The sequence below is a fragment of the Tenrec ecaudatus genome, chromosome 3 (genome assembly GCF_050624435.1).
Source record: "Tenrec ecaudatus isolate mTenEca1 chromosome 3, mTenEca1.hap1, whole genome shotgun sequence".
In the NCBI taxonomy this organism is placed as follows: Eukaryota; Metazoa; Chordata; class Mammalia; order Afrosoricida; family Tenrecidae; genus Tenrec; species Tenrec ecaudatus.
The window spans coordinates 44,807,188-44,823,052 of NC_134532.1; positions in this window are offsets into that span (position 1 = coordinate 44,807,188).

A 15,865-nucleotide genomic window follows, 5' to 3' on the forward strand; every position below is an offset into this window, starting at 1 on the left:
CACTACACCTTCACCACAGGGCATAATTACCAATGAAAGCAAATTAATTATTTATAAAGATTGTTTAGCTTAATTTTGTTTCCTTAATTATGTGTTTCTTATTTGGAGATAAATAGAATGAATGGTATTAACAATGAATGGTAATTTTTTATCACCATTATTTGCAAAAATCTGCCCCGGCACACAGAGAAGACAGTAAGGCCAACATCAGCTTGAGAAAAGATGTCCACTTGCTGGAGAGTACATTGTCAGAGGACCATGCTGGGGATACATGGTGTGGAGTGAGCCTGGTCTGACCCCCACCTCCCTCCACAGTGGGGTGGACCAATAAGGGAACAGAACAGGTCAGCAATGGGAGCGAAGCCGAGCCATAAAGCCCCTGAGGAGCCACAAAAGTAGACTTCAGGCTAGGAGGGGAATTTCCCCAAACCCCCCAGGACCGGTGGTGAGAGTCATAAAGGTCAGCGGACAGATCTGGGAATGTGTATGTTTTTAGGTTTGGGTTTTTCTTTTTTTTGTTGCAATTTTTTCAACCCGTTTAAATTCAATCTATTCTTTTTGTTTTGTTTCGGCTTTTGTTGTTTTGCCTACCCATATAGGCAATGGTTCTGGAGGGCCTTGGGGAAAGGGGGGGTGGGAAGAGGAAGTGGTTATCAAACAATTCCATAGGTAGAGGAACAATTAGGGAATTAAATCAATAATGAGGAGGACTTAGAGATTCTGGGGGTGTTGGAGCAATAGCAATTTAGGTGAGAGGCATTACTAAGAGGCAGAAAAGGCGTGAGTGTGATGGTAGGACAGTGGGAATGTAAAACTAAATAGAGAAAAGATCTAGGAAGCAAAGGTATGGATAGAGGTATAAACATAAGGGTGTACATATATAAACATATTAATTCATAAAATAGAGGTATGGACTTATGTACATATAATTGTATGGCCATACATTGAGGAAGTGGATGGACTTTGGGCTTCTGCTCCAGCCCTCCCTCAACACCAGAACACTTTGTTCTAACAACATGGCATTTTACTGTTTTGTTATTTAAGTTCAAGTTAATTGGGTACAAACATAACAATGGTTGAGAGACAACAATTAATAACACATTCTATGAGTCCAGTAATCTGAAACCAGTGTCAGATAATACTTCAAGAAAACTGTAGACCAATATTGATAATGGAGCTACATGAAAAAGTGTTTTTTTTAATATTAGGAACTGAGTCAGACAACATTTAATATGTTGTCTGACTCAGGTTCCAAATAACTTGAACTTAAATAACAATACAATAAAATGGTATTTATTCATAACTGCCAGAATCTACACCTTTAAAAGTCTTACAATTAGGCTAGAAGTGTCTCATGGAATTTTATTTATTTTTATTAAATATTTTATTGGGGACCCTTACACCTCTTATCACAATTCATATAGTCCTCCATTGTTTCAAGCAGATTTGTACAGGAATTAACAAGACTAACAATAGCATTGACCACACATGCTAATGATCTGCAGAAATGAGGATGGTGACATGTTGTCTCATATACTTTGAATATGTTATCAGGAGAGATCCATCCTGGGAAAATGATATCATGCCTGGTAAAGTAAAAGGGCGATTGAATAGAGGAAGGCCCTTGTGAGGGACTGGATTATTGGCTGCAGCAATGGGCACAAACATAAAATCCACCCTGAGATGGAGCAGGACTTCAGAGTGTTTCATCTGATTGTACCTAGGTTCTCTGTGAGCTGGAACCTACTTGAGTGCAACCAACAACAACAACAACAACACACTATCCACTTTGTCCAAGACTCTCCTGTTTCCATTCTTCCCCATCAGCTAAATCCTGTCCTTGATCTTACTTACATGACTGGTTAGCCTAGCAGGGGGTGAGTTCAGTTCTGTACATGAAAGTGACCAAAGGCCATTTCCTTGAGGGTCTCTTTTGTGAGTCTGAGTTTGTGTCCCCATTTTCTCCCAGTCTTTCCTGGACTTTCTAATGGGATTCCTTTTGGAGCACTTGGTAGCGGTGGCTGTGCACATCTCGTTCTGCTGATCAATCACTAATATTTGGTGAGCCAACCCAATCGGAAGTGGATTGTATAACCTAGGGAACCATTTGGAATCTAGTTGCATAATATTGTGGGTGGCTCTACAATGAATGAACAAACCCTGTTTGTGAAGAGGGTATAAGTTGGGCTGCTAACTTTAAGACTAGCAGATTGGAACCACCTATAACACCACAGGAGAACGAATGAGCGTTCTACTCCAGCAAAGATTTTCATTCTTGGAAACTCGCCAGGGTAGTTCTCACCTGTACTATAGTATCTATGTGAGTCTGCATTGACTCGATGACAATGAGGTTTTTATGGTGGAGGTTGGGGAAAGGGAAATTAATGATTTATCCACAGAAACGTGAAACCTCACATGAAAGTGTAGTAGCTACATAGTTTCATTTCAACTTGGGAAATAAGTCTAGGGATAGATGTTAGCCTGTCAATCAGATCACAACCTGATGATGCCTCTTGGTGGGCATGGTGTTCTCATGTAGATTCTGGGAATTTCTACTCTTCTTCCCTGGAGCTGGGCTACCCTCTCTTTCTGCTTCATCTTCCTGTTCTTGAGTCACTTGGAGAGCTGGTAGAGCCACACGGACACCCATGCCAGCCCTAAATGCTTCTACCACCATTGGATACACAAGACTTTTCACCCACTGGCCTGCGGTCTTCCTGCATTCGTCATCATTGCATGTGCTGTGTGAGTCTGAAGAGGAAATTATGGACTACTATGAGATATATGGGCTAATATTGGTCTTTTAGAGTTGATCTGGACTGGGATGAAATGTTTTCTTGTTATCTAGTAGCCATTGATGTAAATCTCTTTCTTACACATATTTGAATGACCCTGGATTTGTTTCTCTAGTCTACCCTGTATAACACAGCAAGTATTTCCAGAGAAGTCACCCTTTAGTTGCAAAACCTAGGCTAAGTTTCCCCATATCTAAGGATAAGGTGGCTCCAGCAGAACTGGGAACATAAATCAGTTTAATTTAGAAAATATTGGCTGATAAGTGACATTAGTGGATTCCTGATAAAGTCAGGTGACAGTTTTCTGTACAATCTGGGGAACTATCTGACCATATTGGGAAATGTAACCGAGTGTTACAAATCTCCTTTCTCTATTTTCAGCCAGGAACTTTGGAATCTGACGTGAACTTTCATAAAGGAATTCCCAAGTATAACAGGCAGGAAAGAAGCACAATCTTTATGGATGCAAGTTAATGGGGCAATAGTTCACTTTGATCTTTCCCAAAAACACTTATGCTGAGAGTCTCGGCAGCCAAGAGTTACCTGCAGGAAGCAAATTTAAATTTCAGATCACTCAACTTGGAAAAGTCTTCCCACTGTCCATAAAGACCTCTTGGACCAATAGAAACTTGAGTGAGTGATACATTAATTTAGCAATGTGCATGAATCATTGTAAGCATCATAGAAGAACATAACTCTTATTTTTAACTGTCGCAAGTTTCCCAGTGAAATCAAACAAGAAGATTGTACAAATTCCAGCTCTAAGGACAGGCAAGTTTAACAACCATTCTCCCAGCCACGTTCCTCCATTCCCTTTCACTGCTCCTGCTGAAGGTCTATTTTTAAATTTTGTTAAACTGACATATAACTTACCTAGACGTGCATGTCAGTATGTACTTCTCTTTTCCCAAAAATCAGTCATACACAACAGTGCTTTAGGTCAAAGAATGGACCATCACTGTAAAGGTTAAGCAAGGCCCCTAAGTTCTTGCTTCAAACTCATTAACACCTTGGCAGGATTGGATGGTTGGGTGTTTGGAGTTAGTTAAGAGGATGCACATCCGGGGAATCTGATCACAGGCTTCCACCCCCAACGTACATTGTTCTATTTCACCCTTGTCACCCATACACGCTCTCTGCTATGGGGGAGAGTACTGGAGCCTCGGCCATGGTTAGCTGAGTCTCAGCAGCAGCTGTGGGCCCTCTGGCGCGAACCGCCTCTCCCTGGCTCCTCCCTGAGCCCCGCCCCAGGCCCGCCAGGCCCCGCCCACCCTCACCAGGCTTCTGTGTTGGTGCCTCAGCAGAAATGGGCGGGACAAGAGCTGCCTTGAGAGGAGTGAAGGCAGAGACCCTACTCCTCCCTGACCCCGCTAGCTCCTCCCCCTCCGGGTCACTCCCAGAAAGGGCCGGAAGTGGCGGTGTCTTAGCCAGAACTGCCGCTCCCAGCAAGGATGCTGCTGTCCCATGCTCTGCTCGAGGTGCCAGAAAAGCGCCCACAGCCTGAGCACCCTGTTGCCGGCGCTCTCAGGTGGGAGGCTCTGGGCTCCGGGACATGTATGTGGGCGGAGGCTGTTTTAGTCCAGCGGACTAGGGTGCAAGCACCCTTTCTCTCCCCCAGGAACCCTGCCAGCGCTTCTCTTGGTGAGACGTGGGCGGGTATCCCTGAGGCAGGTCCTATTTCCCCGCTTTCGGATTGGTTGGGGTTCATGGTGGGAGTCCCTGTTGGAGAAAGGGGATCCTGGCTGGGGTTTGGGCCTTCCGGGTTCCCTGATTCTCTCTTTGCGGGTCTCCTAACCCTTCTCCCTTGTTTCCTTTCACACAGCGGCGTCTCCTCCAGAGACTCCTTGCGCCTCCTCAGCTCAAAGGTGAGTCCCGGGTTCTTGTTCTGCTGACCTCACTCTGGACCCGACCAGAGTCTGTGCTAGGGGCAAGATCTCTTGCTGGTCCGTGACAGAAACGTCTTCCCTGGCTTTAAAATATTGGTCGCGGCCCTTTCTTCTTACTCCTTGGTTTTATTTCTGTCTATATATTACTAAGGTTTTTAAAATCATTCCCATTTCATCATTTCCTTTCTATTCTTTATTGTTTCTGTTGGGTTCAGTTTGTGAAGCACAGAAGGAGTGAATGCCTAGAGATGAAATAATATGCCAGGGTTTGTAGGGATGGCTGGGTGGGGTCACGGTGGGTGGCTGGTGGAGATGGGGAGGGTGAGGGGACTTGGGGAGTAAGAATGAAGGATCGAGGGGACTGTACACTAGAACTGAAGGTGACTAACAAGTCTTTTTAAAGGCGATTTAATCATAGTGGGAAAATAGACAATGTGAAATCGATTGTGGTAATGCCTGGAATGCTTAAGATGGCTGACTTATGGAATTGTGGGCTTATGTGGGATATGTGGATTAAGTACCCCAAAAAGTGTTGAAAAGAAAGAGGATCTCCATCATAAAAGCAATCTAACTAAACTATGCACAGAAAAATCAAAAACCAAACTGAAACAAAGGAACCAAAAACAAGGTAGTGCTAAGGTGTTCAACCACAATTTGGGGGATGCAACTGGAAGTGACCCTGAAATGGGCCCTTGGCTTTTGAACGTTGTGAGGCTGAAGGACAATTTATTTGGGGCTGGTGTAGTGGACGTTGGCCCTGTGACCCTCGGCCAAGGCGCCTCTGCCAGCTGTCCAGGCAGCAGCAGGCACATGGTCACCAGGATGTCCCAGGCTGTGATGGTGGAGCAGTTTGGAATGTGCCAGTTGAGATGCCTGGTAGGCAATGTGCCCAAAGGTGTCTTTGATCAACGAGTGCACAACGCTCATGGCCCTGAACGAGATGCTGGAGTCCGAGTGGATCTAGTGGAGCACCTTGTGCACATAACACACAGTAGGTTTCCTTGCCGCTGCACTGGCATTTCTTGCTGTGCTCCCTCTGAGCCTTAGCTGCAGCCTCCTTGGGGTCCCTCCCTGGAGAAGACAGGGATTTAGCAGGGTCAGGTGGGTTGTTTGACTGGGACGGTACACCTGGTAAAGGTAATGTAGGTGTCCTAAGGCGAGCTGAGGGAGGACAGAAACCTCTCCTGTAACAGAAATTGTTAAAGCTCACTGGATCTTGATTTTCAGTAGGAATACAGACCATGAAAGCAGGACCTCTAGATCACTCTGACCTTTTGGGTTTTCAGCAGGAAGTGTTGGAAAAGTTACCACAGGGATAACTGGCTTGTGGTGGCCAAGTGTTCATAGTGATGTCACTTTTTAATCCTTCACTGTCGGGATGATTTGATCTAATTTTCCTTGTAAGATGGGGGTGGAGGGGTGAGGGGCAGGGGTAGAGGAGAGAGGAGGGAGAACAGCAGAGGAAAGAGGAGAGAGGTAGAGATTGGAGCTGCCTCCACACTCCCTGATGGCCCCTAGCCTTGAACCTCAGGCTGCCACCTGCCGGACAAGGTGGGTAGGCCAGCCACTGAGTGGGGACTTACTTATTTTTCTCAACACTACCTAGGTGGTCAACTAGGAGGTCCTATTAGGAAAACGGGTAGGAGATGCTCACATTGTGCACTTGCGTGTCAGCATGCCGGTTGGATCCCTGGCCCGCTGTCAGCGCTCGCCCACCCTGGGGTCCCCAGGCTCTCCCTCCTGTTCTCAAAAACTTAATTAGTTGAGTTGGATTCCATTTTATTTTCATAGATCTTATCATTGTTTCAAAATGTTTCACATACGCAAAAATCTATTTTCAATTTCATTATTTTATTTACATGATTTCGGTGTGTACATACGTGCATGTGTGTGTACCATACTCACGTTTTTGTAGTATCCTTTAGGATAACCAGTAAGGAGGTTGACCAGTAGTTTTGTTCAGGCAAAATGTGTGCTACCTGACAAGTGCATATATAAATATCCTAGTACTGCTTCTGCCCATTTTAGCCCTGCTGGCAGGCTGGCCAGTTCTCTCTGCTCTCTGGAAAACAGCATCACCTCCTCCTCCTCTTGTATTTTAGAAGGGTATAGGTGTGTTTGAAAGATGGTCAGCATCGTAATATGTGAGGGTTAATGGTTTGGGAGTTGGAGATTAGCAGTTAATCATTAGGGATTTAAGTACCAAGTATTTTTGTGTGTTGAAATGTTGCCTACAACATTTTTACATTTACTAGCTATAATATCGATGACATATTTGGCAACTTTTAAAAAATGTAATACATCTTTTTATAGGGGCTCATACAACTCTTATGACAATCCATAAATACATCAGTTGAATAAAGCACCCTTATACATTCGTTGCCCTCATCATTCTCAAAATTCTCCTTCTACTTGGGTTCCTGGAATCAGCTCATTTTCCTTTTTATCCCTCCCCTTCCCAAGGAGGGGCTGTCGGAGCAAGCTCAAGAGTCAAACAGTCCTGAAAGAGGGGGAATGATTATTAGGGTAAAAAGGAGAGACTAAAAGAATTGGGAGGGCAACAGTGAATACTGAAGCCTCAAGTTTATTTACATACTCCTTTTATCCATGCAGAAACAACCCGGGTTTATTATCTCATTGTTAAGCAAGCACATTTGATACACATAGCAATTCTGTCTTCTGCTAAGCCTGACATCCCTGAGAAAATTAACCTATCTTCCCAGACTTTGCATACTTTCTTGTTCTTTTTTTTTTGTTCTTGTTCTTAACAGTAAGTTAAAAACGAAAAGTCACAGAAGAAATCAGCAAACACTGACACAGGTCATGAGACTTCTCAGCCATTTCAAAGCTGAATCTTAATGGCCTTCAACATCTCCCCCTTTTTATTTACTGAAGACGCCTTTACTCAAAATGTCAGCGGATCACTGTGTCTGTTTGAGGTCAAGTCCTGAAATTGCCCTTACCCGTCATCAGTCACAGTCTGCAGGAGACTATGACCTGTCTTAGGTTGGGAGACTCAGACTTGATCTTACCCGTCTGACTAACCAGGGACTAACCAGCCTCTGCCTTATAGTCCCATTTGGTGAGGGGGTGAAGTACGCAGGTGTACTTCATGTAACTTTGTTCCTAAGGCCAATAATTCAACCATTACCTTGTGCAGTATCATAGGGTGTATGCATAAGATAAACAATATACACAGTCCCGCTGTGACTAGAGAAAAAAGCATTTGAGGTAGGCCTCTGAGATTTCCTAATGAAGGGAAAGAATCTTGAAAATGCTGGAGCCAATCCTCAGCAACCTTGTCGACATCAAAATAAAGAGACTTAGCATCTTTTATGGCTAATATTTCTTGATGGAGTTGTAATAAATCTAAAGACTCCTTAGCATTGTGCCCAGTACCTTGAAGATGATTCTACACTTTAATCCAGCTATACTGACTGTTACTGTACTATTTAGGTGTAACACAGATCCATGTATGTACAGCATGGCACTGTAGACTAGACCTGGCTGCCTTAAGCCCCTGCACCTCGTCTCCTAAATACATGACCATGTCATAAAGAGCATTTACTTTTTGTTCTAACTTCCTGTCTATATCTTCTTGAGTAATTTTTGGATAATTCATTTCCACAGTGGGCAGTTTCTATGATTTGTGAAAGTACAATCGCAGCAGTAGTAGCAGTAGCAACTAAACTTAATATAGCTAAAATACTTGTTGTAGGCGAGCCTACAAAACACTTAAATCTGGTTAATGCTTTTTCAATCTCTTGTAATACCTGTAACCCTCTTTCTGAACACCAAGGCCCAGTAATATTCACTGGCAGCATAGCAAAAGAAGGTTAATACAAAATGGCGATGACAATACCTTCAGGGGACCAGGTAATACAATTAGACAAATTGCAGTTATTACAAGACCTGTTAAACTTAGAATCATCATGATCTATAGTAATATTCCCTGGCAAAAGTACATAAGGCGATGGTACACAGGCAGTAACATTTCCCTGTGGTCTGGAGGAAGGGCCCATAAGTTTCATGTCCCCCTAAGCAGCCCCTATTTCCCACCACTGAGTTTGTGGAAAACCTGAGTCTGACCAACAAAGTCCTGCAGACAGCCCCTTTTCCCATTTGGCAGTATTTTTTGAGTATTTTCCTGGTTGTCAGACCAATCAATGATATATCTCTCTTTTGTGATGTTATACCGATGGGCTTGTCCGTGAGACACAATCTCCACAATACGGTTTTATTATTCTTTTGAATCTCTAGTCTACATGAGGAAAAAGACTGCGGAGTGGGTGAAATAACATTTCCTTCACTTTGTACAGGGAGGGCGTGAGTCATTAACCCACATCTTGATTTCTGGACCTTCCCAGACAGCAGGATGTAAGAGTGGTGGATCAGAAACTTAAGCCTAGTACTTCTCGCTGTGCCATGCCCCTAGAAGCACTCTGAGGCAAATTACCTTCTACATGTTTTGCAAACTGCACCAACCATTCAGGCAGCCCCCATGCTCCATCAGCATCCTGGGTAAAAACCCAAACATGCCCTCCTCCCCATAATAATAGCGGGTTGGGGCCATGCCTTCAGGCAAAACAAGCCAATGATATCTCTTCATAGGCTCTTTGAAGTTGGTGGAAGGGACACTTAAAGGCAAATCTTTTAGAATCATTTGGATCCAAGGGCATGGTATAAAAACAATCTTTTAAATCTAAAGTGATCTTATGTGTATTGGCTGGAATAGCAGAGGGGGAAGGGAGCCCAGCCTGCAGGGCTCCCATAAATTCCATAATATCATTAACCCTCCTTTACTGTTTTTCCTTACAAAGCAGCTGCTATCGCAAGCCCCTGAGTAAAGAAAGGTCCAGTGTCCAAGCATAGTCTGATACAATCGGACAGATTGCCCTTTTTTTCTAAAAGGTCTCAGCGCTCCCTAGCAGGCAGTATTTGCATTTCCAAAAGCCAATTGTTTCCATTATGCAGGGGGAAGTACCGCGATGGAAAGTGTATCTAATAAAGAATGAGTAAAAAGGGCAGGTGGACCATATTGGGCACAAGCAACCTTGAGTTCTTTTAGCTGTTTGAAAGGAATAGGAGTAAGCCCTCTCCAATAGTTTGTGTTGTTTTTCCTCAGTTAACATTATTTAGAGAACTTGAACCCCATTCTCTGGGCAAAGAAGATGGAAGATAAGTCATCCCTTTCCTTGATCCATCTCATTTACCTTTAAACTTCTGCATTCACGTTGGCTCTTGGCATCACCCATGTACCTACAACTAGGCATTCTTTGAGTGTAGCATGCATTCTTTTACAAAGGCTTTATCATTGCCATCATAAACACCAGAGCTGCAGAGAGGAGAAAATAAACATCCCTCTGGGCCTGTTTCTTAGTTAAGGATGTCTCTGCATTGACTAGTTCACCTCTAGGATTTCCTGTTCATGTCCTTCTATTTCTTATTGTCCACTTCAAAAAGAAGTTTCGCTGATTAGCATACTCTGCTGTGCATATTACTATGGGCCTATAATGGATTCCCCCAAGTTTAGTAATTTCTTAACACTCAATAAATTATTTTATTCAAGGAGATGTGAGCTCATAAAGTTTGATGAAGAGCTCACATGGGTTGGAGTGAACACATGCAAGAAGGAAACTCACATAATGACATTTGTATTTTAACAGTCATATTAACATACACATGCCTACTATGAACAAATCAGCACATATACTAGAACTAACAAATCTTCATACAGTACCCTCAGGTTAATAAATACACATGCATTTACTGAAGAAAAATAACCCAAAGAGACACTAAAATATACTAGAATTATAATAATAAAATCAATGCACAACAGACTAAAAGTTCTGTCACATAGTATAACATCTTAAGGCAAAGAGTAGTTCATGTGTACTAGCACACACAAAAACACAAAGTGCATACAAGAATATACACACACTGAGCTACAAGAATGTGGAGGTGTGTGGCAGAGACATTTTCTCTGCAGGTAGAGGAAATAGGTACCTAATTTAACTAATCCTTCTTAGGCTCCTCTACATTTCTCCCCTGAGGGTCCCTGTTATCTGTGGGCTTGAGTGACCCCTGAGCCCCGCCCTATCCCTGTATGGGTGTATGTGTCTGGGTTCCCATAGCCTTTCCCCCTGTGTGTGTCTGACTCAGAAATACGTGATTATAACTGCAGCAGTCACAGTACTAATTGACAGAAAATCAGTCCCTGGGCATGGCGCTAGAGAAGGATATTCTGATCACAATAATATGTGGAGGCATAGCCACCCACAGAACTTGAAGGGAACCTGTTGGTGCCCTGTACAGAATAGGACGTGCATAGCCCATGCACAAGGGGATATAGGGCATGAAGCGAGGTGAGGTGTGTGGAGGCATGTTGAGACTAAGCATAAAATGTGTCTTGTCTCCCTTTTCCCAATCTTGTGTCAATATGCACAACTGCTAAATTCAACATCCTTTGGAGAAAAAAAAACTGACTCTCAAATTAGTCTGTGGTGGACAAGGACAGACAGGAGCTGTTAATTAATAAAATGAATGAACTCAGAGAAGAAAGTCTGCGATTGGATGAATGGAGAGAGGTGACTTGATGGAGGATTGGGCTACTGGTGATAAGTTCATGTAGTATGTTGTCTGGAAATATATATATATATATATATATATACACACACATACACATACAAAGATAATAAAGTGGTATCCTTTGCATAGCAGGGACTGTTGTCCCGAGGAAGGAGGGAATACAGGAGGGGTATTCAAAGCACGGGATAAACTTTTTGATGAAGCCGATGATTTGAACAGAATCATCCTAGATGTAGTAATTACCAATTATATGGGAAATTTGGTGCGATTCAAGGGGAAAACGAAACAGAAGCTAAGTTCAAAATCATCCTATCATCGCAGGGAGATTGGGTGAGTGTTTTAGAAAGACGTGAGGAGATGCACCGATTCCCTGAGGGATACTGAGAAGGAGAAGAATCCCCAGACACAACAGGAAGCCAGTAGTGAAGCTTCATTTGGACCTACACCTGGGTCTGAGTCCTGTGCTCTGCAGATCCTGAGGGGTCCCTGCAGCCTAATCTCTTCCACTAGGGTACATTCTTGTCTGGGTTAACTCTGACTTTCCCTCACTGTGTGTGTGTTGGCCTGGGTAGACTAGAGAAACAAATCCATGGACACATGCATATTGTGTATAAGAGATATTTTTATATAAAGGTCAATTGTACATTAAGAAAGCATCTTACTCCAGTCAGGTCCAAGCCCATAAGTCCAGTATTAGCTCATATGTCCGATACCAATGTATAAAGTCCTCTTCAGACTCTTGTAATACATAAAATGATCCTGAATGCAAGATGATTTCAGGCCAGTGGGCAGAAAGTCTTTGGATCCTTTGGCATTGTAAGCTTTTCAGCGGACACGGGTCTCTACATGGCTTCTCCAGCACCCAGTGCTGCATGGGGTAGGTCCATGTGGCTTCTACTCAGGGATGTCTCACAGGGAGTCTCCCTTGTAAGTAGGGTGTCTCCCAGGGATTAGAGAGAGTGTCTTCCACCTCCAAGATGGAATATGGGATTTCCCAGAATTCTCAGGAGAAGGCCATGCCCACACAGAGGCTTCATTGGCTATGACCCAATTGACAGACCACAACCCTTCCCTGTTTATCCTCTCAAGTCCCAAATTTACACCAGATTATGTAACTACCATACTGTGCATCTTTTGCACAGAAATACAAAGCTGTGTCCTTGAAGTTCTGGTCGATCATTTGAAGTTATAGGATGTCCTTACCATTGTCTTTGGAGATGGTGAATTGGCCCTTCGGAGAGTCCTACCAACACTATTAATGTATGAAACCCACTGCCGCCCCTTCTCTGTGGCTAGGCAGACCCAGTGTATATTATAAAACAGGCAATGAATGCAGAGACTGCAGGACAGAGTCTCAGAGAAGCCTCAGGCTGCCTCAAGTCTCCCTCAGATGCCGTAGCTCCACCTCACACTGGACACCTGCAAACACAGACATCCTGATCATGAAAATCATAACAATTTACTGCCTCTCACTCATGCCCCCTCATACACAATTTCTCTCCATCAAAGCACCTTTTGAAATTCCAAAAAGGAAAATTGAGCTCAATAGAGATTCCATTGTGACTTGATTTGTTCATTCTTGAATGGGGGTACCTTGGAATTCCAGAGGTGGAGCACCTGTCTAAGAGCTTCAGAGTTGGGACTTGGATGGTTTTCCTCAGCAGGGGAGGGGTCTATTTGTATACCTTCTGCCTATATAGTCATAAGTTATGTTGAATGACTTCTGTGTGAGTCACTCCAAGAGTAGATAAGGATGTTCTAGATATCTTGGAAAGCCCTGCGTGTGGGGTTCATTATGCAGTGTGCTGCTAAACACAAGGTCAGTCATTCTAAATCGCCAATGTCTCTGCAGGGGAAAGAATGCTCTCCACACCCATGAAGGTTTACAGACACAGAAGCCTACAAGGGCAGTCCTATTTTATACGGTTGTTATGAGAAAGGATTGACTTAATGGAAATGTCAACCTACAGTTAGAGACACTGCCTTGAAATGTGCACCCCTCCAAATGTGGTGTTTATTATATACTTTTCTTGATGCAGTTAAATATTCCCCGTAGAAATATGTATTTAATGTGAAACAAGCTTCCCTTGTCTAATTCTGTTTTAGATTATCTTTTGGAAAAGGAAATTCACATGCTAAAAGGAAAACCCTCCCAAGTCCCTTCTGGATCTGCCCTTAATTGTCCCCTAGAGCTGGATATGACAGTGGCTCCTGATTCTTGCTCATTCTCTGCATGTTTGTCCTGTCTTGAATCAAACTTGCTGTCTCCTCACAAGGCTTTTGCACACCAAGAATTTTAAGGTACTGAGTTAAACCTAGAAGTTCTGTAGACGCTGAAGGTCTCTACATCTCCCAGAGAAACCAAGGCTGTTTGTGAATTTTGATAACACATCGGGACGTTTCCAGGGCATCTTCCAAAAACTAGAGGAAGTCTCCCATGCTCAGGGAGTTGATTGTGCTCTCCAAATCTAGGTATTACGCTTTATAATACCAATGCTTTCTCTTTTATGGGGGCTCTTATGGCTCTTATCACAATCTATGCATTCATCCATTGTCAAGCATATTTGTACATATGCTGCCATCATCATTTTCAAAGTGTTTGCTTTGTACTTGAGCTCTTGATATCAGCTCCTCATTTTCCCCTCCCTCTCCCATTCTCCCTCTTTCATGAACCTTGATAAATTATAAATGATTATTTTAATATTTTTCATTGTCCGCTGTCTCACTTCACCCACTTTCTGTTTGTCCCACTGGGAGGGAGTTATATGTCAATCCTTGTGATTGATTTCCCCTTTCTACTCCCACTTTCCCATTACCTTCTTGGTATCCCTATTCTCATTATTGGCCCTGAGGGGTCCTGGATTCCCTGTGTTGCGAGATCTTATCTGTAGCAGTGTACATGTTCTGGTCTACTCAGATTAGTATGCTAGAATGGAGGTCATGATAGTGGGGGGAGAAGCATTAAAGAACTAGAGGAAAGGTGTTTGTTTCATCGGTGCTGTAGTGCACCCTGACTGGCTCTTCTCTTTCTTTTGACCTTTCTGTAAGGGGATGTCCAATTGTCTATAGATGGGCTTTGGGTCTCCACTGCACACTCTTCTTCATTCACAAAGATATGATTTTTTTTCTTGTTCTGTGTCTTTGATGCCTGATACATGATGACATGTACACCTCATGATCATACAGGCTGGTCTGCTTCTTCCATGTGGGCTGTTTTGCTTCTCAGCTAGATGTCTGTTTATCTTCAAGCCTTTTAAGACCCCAGACAATATATCTTTTGATAGCCATGCACCATCAGATTTCTTCACCACATTTGCTTCTACACCGAATTTGTCTCCCACCATCGTGTTGGGAAAGTGAGCATCACAGAATGCTGGGCTTTAGAAAAAAGTATTCTTGCATTTGGGGAGTATTGAGTTGAGGCCCACTTTGCATCTTCAACCTTACTACCTAACATATAAATATAAGTGCACACATCTATTTCCCTACCATTATATATAAATATATTTACATAGGTACATGCCTATATTTAGACCTCTATAAATGCCCTTTGCCTCCTAGTTTGTTTCTCTATTTCTTTTTACTTTCCTCTTGCCCCACTACCATGTTTGGCCTTCATTTGGGTTTCAGTAATTCCTCACTCTTATTTTGCCTTTGATTAATCCCCACTAGGCATCCTATGCCTTTTCTTCATCGATTTTAGTTCATTTGTTCTTAACTTGTCCTTGGGTTGTTTGACCCTCCCTCCCTTCTTTTCTCCCATCTCTCCTTCTCCCATGTCCCCCTCCCCACCCCAGGAACCACTGGTCCTATTTTTTCCTTCTCTTGATTGTTTATCCCGTCTTTTATCTAGATGGATAAGCAGAGACATTAATAAGCACAAAAACAAGGCAAATCCAAAGAAAACAACAAAGGAAGACAAAACCAACCAAACAGCAATAACAACAAAAAGTTAGCCAATGACAAAACAAAAAAAGGCTATGAATCGTTCCAGGTCTATTTTTAGACTTTCAGGAATGTTTTCCAGTCGACTCTGAAGGGGTGGTATGCCACACTCTGTTCCAAAGTCTAATTTTTGTATTCCCCAGGGTTTTTATTGCTTTGCTTCCCTGGCTGTTGCATGCCCTTATTTTTGCCCCAATGTGATGGGGTCAGATCAGACACAAGTCCCACACTGAGTCTCCAGTGTTGTCCCCATAGTGATACGGTTCAGTTAGGGACATCATGTCTTGTGTTGGGACCGGCCCTATGATCCTCTCTGTGCATTGTCTGCTGTGAGCAGCAATATTGTCCTGGGGGATTAGTAGGTCAGAATGTGTTCTTCTCACTCTCCTACCCTCTTTGTTTCTCCTGTGTGCTCTAATCAGACATGCCCCTCTCCCCAAGCTTCATATTCACTGCTGTCCTCTGAAGTGCCTTCTGTGGGTGGGGGTTGGGGGAAGGGAAAGGGGAGAGTCCACATAGTTGGGATTGGGGCCAGCCCCATTATATGATTTGTAATGACTATGAGATACTTTGATGCTTTATTAAGAATCTCAAAATGTCATTTTCTCCATGTTTCAAAAATACAACTCTCAATTATTTCAGAAATGGTAA